This window comes from Eretmochelys imbricata, chromosome 1, assembly GCF_965152235.1.
Source record: "Eretmochelys imbricata isolate rEreImb1 chromosome 1, rEreImb1.hap1, whole genome shotgun sequence".
NCBI classification, from domain to species: Eukaryota; Metazoa; Chordata; order Testudines; family Cheloniidae; genus Eretmochelys; species Eretmochelys imbricata.
In genome coordinates, this window is record NC_135572.1 from 192,582,064 (window position 1) to 192,585,674 (window position 3,611).

Consider the following 3,611-nt stretch of genomic DNA (forward strand, 5'->3'; position numbering starts at 1 on the left):
CGCAGCCCTGCACATCCCAAATTCCCCCCACTCCCTCTTCTCACCTCACTGCCACTCCCACCTACCCCCTACTCCCCCCAAGGCCACCACCTCACCTTACATGTGCATCTTCACCAGGGGTCAGGCACCAAATTAGTGGAGCCACACCTGCATAGCTCCACTAATTAGGTGGGTGGCCCTTCATTCTCTCGTGTGCAGCCGCCAAGGTGTGGAACTATCCGCGGACCACCTGAATGGAGCTCTCACAGTTTGAGAGCCTCTGAGCTAGATGTTGTCCAGTCTAATAGGGTTGAGAGTTTAGACTGTTTATCTTTATCAGCGAGTTTGTATGAAGTGTTTGGTAATCTGCTAAGGTTTGCAAAGTCTGGTGTATATCCACTTTCCATTGATGAAGTGTCAAACCAATTAATACATTTGCACTGCCCATCTTGAGAAGCGCAAGATGGTATATTCCTGAGGTACAGTGCTGGGAGCTGGGGGGATTTGGCTGGTGCCTTTCTCTGTGTGATTCATGAGTGGCTCTGGGAGAATTCAGACAATCTAGCTGGCTTTGGGGGCTCCTCATGCTGTTGTGTTGAGAGATAACAGCACCTGGAGGGGTTTGCTGCTTGTCACTAGCAAGGCATTGTGAGAGACAGCCCAGGCTGGAGACAGTTAAGGGGGGTACAGTGGTCCCGCAGTCCAAGGCTGCACCTCGGGGAACCCGTCACAACAAGGTTGAATAGGCAGTTTAGCACAACTTTCCTAGAGACTGAAAATCATGGTCTTACTAAATACAATGCATTTATGGCTTATTTCTAAGGCCCTACTTCATTTGTGATGTTGCAGAAATTGCAGATCCCGCAATATTAGGCCTCCACTGTAATTCTGACAGGAGACCTCCCGGGCAGAGTGGGGATCCCGAGGTTAGCTTTTCCAAATTACTGCAAATAATATGGCTCCATTTTTACTTTTCTGTGATTTTCCATGTCTTGTCTGCAACTCAGTTGCAATTATTTGACAAGTATCCCATGACTTAAGTGTGGCCTTAATTATTCTAACAATCTGTAACCCACTATGACTACAGGGGTGTTAATGGGTTACTGGACTTTGAATGGTCCCTTAGATTTAGAATATGTGCTAACTGCTTATGCTAAACAATCTGTTCAACCTTCTATTTAGCTGTGACACTCCCAAACCTGAAGAAGAGCCCTGTGTAGCTCCAAAGCTTGACTCTCTCACCAACAGAAAATGGTCCAATAGAAAATTACACTGACATTCTGGGTCCAATCCACTAGCGGGTGCTGCACCATTAGAGAAAAAGGGTTTAAAACTCACATTGCACAATGAGGCAAATTTCTCTGCCGAAGGAGCCATGTGGAAATGCGTTGAAGATGCACTTATAACATGTTTCATCCTCCAGTATCACATTACGAAGAGTGATGGATGATGCTTTCAGACTTGTATCATTGAAACAAACTCTCTTATTGAAAGGCCCTATGGATTTAGTTCCATGTGCCTTGCTGTAGGTAGCTATGTTTTTGAATGAAGAGCCTTCCAGCTTCTGCCAGGTGACTTGTAAAAATCAAAAGAGGGTCTGAAGTTACATTTCAACGTCACATCTTCACCTAAGGCTGCTGCAGGAACTCTCTCACAGCTCACTGCTTCATTGGCACCTGGAAATAGAGCCACATCAAGGATCACATTAAAAGAGAGATGGCAACGTCCACGAAGGAAATGTCTATGACAGCCCTGGAACACCACATTGTGCATGTATGTATTTTACATAGTCCCCGGACCACCATGTGGATACTGTATGCAGCTCAGATGATACTAGCTGCCTTGGTCTTCTGTGTGAGAGATGCACTTCAAGCGTCACACACTGTCCTTGTCTGTGTGGTCATGGGAAAGTAATAATTAACACAGCATGAGGTTTTTCAGGCTAAGTTAACAGCTGGTTATAGGCACACTAGAAAAGGAAATGCTATATATGATCCTTGTTTTGCCCAAGTAACACGAGGAGAAATAGGTCCTCTGGACAGCCTGCTGAAATGTCCCTCCATCTGCCTCTTTCCTGTCTGGGGAATCTGTGACAAAACAGCAAGCTGCAATGACTTCACAAAGCCACAAGATGGCAGCAGGTATCACAGAACTGAGAGGAAGTTCACAAAGGAGCCCTTTATTTAGCCTGTTATAAGCCCAGAGCAGGGGTGGCCAGCCTGTGCCTCCAGAGCCACACGCGGCTCTTCAGAAGTTAACATGCGGCTCCGTGTACAGGCACCGACTCCGGGGCTGGAGCCACAGGCGCCAACTTTCCAAAGTGCCGGGGGGTGCTCACTGCTCAACCCCCGGCTCTGCCACAGGCCCTGCCCCCGCTCCACCCCTTCCCGCCCCCTCCCTGAGCCTGCCGTGCCCTCGCTCCTCCCCCTCCCCTGCAGAGCCTCCTGCATGCCACAAAACAGCTGATTGGGAAGTGTGGGGAGGGAGAGGGAGGCCCTGATCAGCGGCGCTGCTGGTGGGTGGGAGGCGCTAGGTGCAGGGTTGGGGAGCTGATGGGGGAGCTGATGACATATTACTGCGCCTCTTTGGCAATGTACATTGGTAAGTTCTGGCTCCTTCTCAGGCTCAGGTTGGCCACCCCTGGCCCAGAGGATGCAAAATGAAAATTCTTCACTGAAATCCTCCCCGGAGGGGAAGGGATAAAATAAAACACAAGCTTAGACAGTGATCTTTGTCCAGCGAGCGCAGCCTCATGCACTTCCTGAGCTCTGTTTCAGATTCATCGAGGTAGTGCCAGATTTAAGGGGTCTAAAACCTTTTTCTAGCGTGGGCCAGATCTTACAGAGATCGACTCACAGACACCTCCCCTTCCATTCTGTAGCATGTGAATTAGCCTCCATCAAATTTGTCATTACACCATTAACCTGCACAGCTTCAGCAACTCCTCACCTGACGAAGGAACAACAGGGGAGGATTAGTGAGAGTTTTCGGCTGTCTAAGGAGAAGTTTATCACAGAGTTTCTTTGCTCTTCACTTCCTCTCCCTCTCTGATCCCCTCTTCCCTTCTAATTGTCTGCCACCTAGTCCTTTCCCTATCCTGCCCAGTCCCTTTCTCTCCGGGGACATCACACTCCCACTAGTAGCTCCTGGCTCTTCCCTTCCCAGTGGAGAACCCAATGCTGACTCATTTGTTTCCTTCAGGTTTTAGAGGTGTGGAGCCCTTCCCACCACCTTTTAATTATTGTTTAAATAATGATGCTTCTAGAAGTATCTGGAAACAAGACAGACAACACAGAACCATGTGCCAGACCAAGGCTCTGTAGTGCAGAGTATGAGAGCTGCTGGGTTAGTGTGTTCAGATAGGAGAGTGACACTTCTGCAGCCTGAAGAGATCTAAACTGTTCTTGGTGTGTGGCTACTCTGGGGGCTGAGGGGGAATAATTGTTCCCTGGAGCTGTCTCCTTCTCTCAGCTTTCCTCAAGTGTACACAACTTCCAAAAAAAGGGGAGAGGGGAGAGAGAGCAGTTAGGGAAGCACAGAGAGAGGAACTGAATGGCCAGAGAAATACTACATGCTGAATCATGCAGGATATCGATGAGACTGATCCAACCTGCATGCTAGCAATGCTTCCT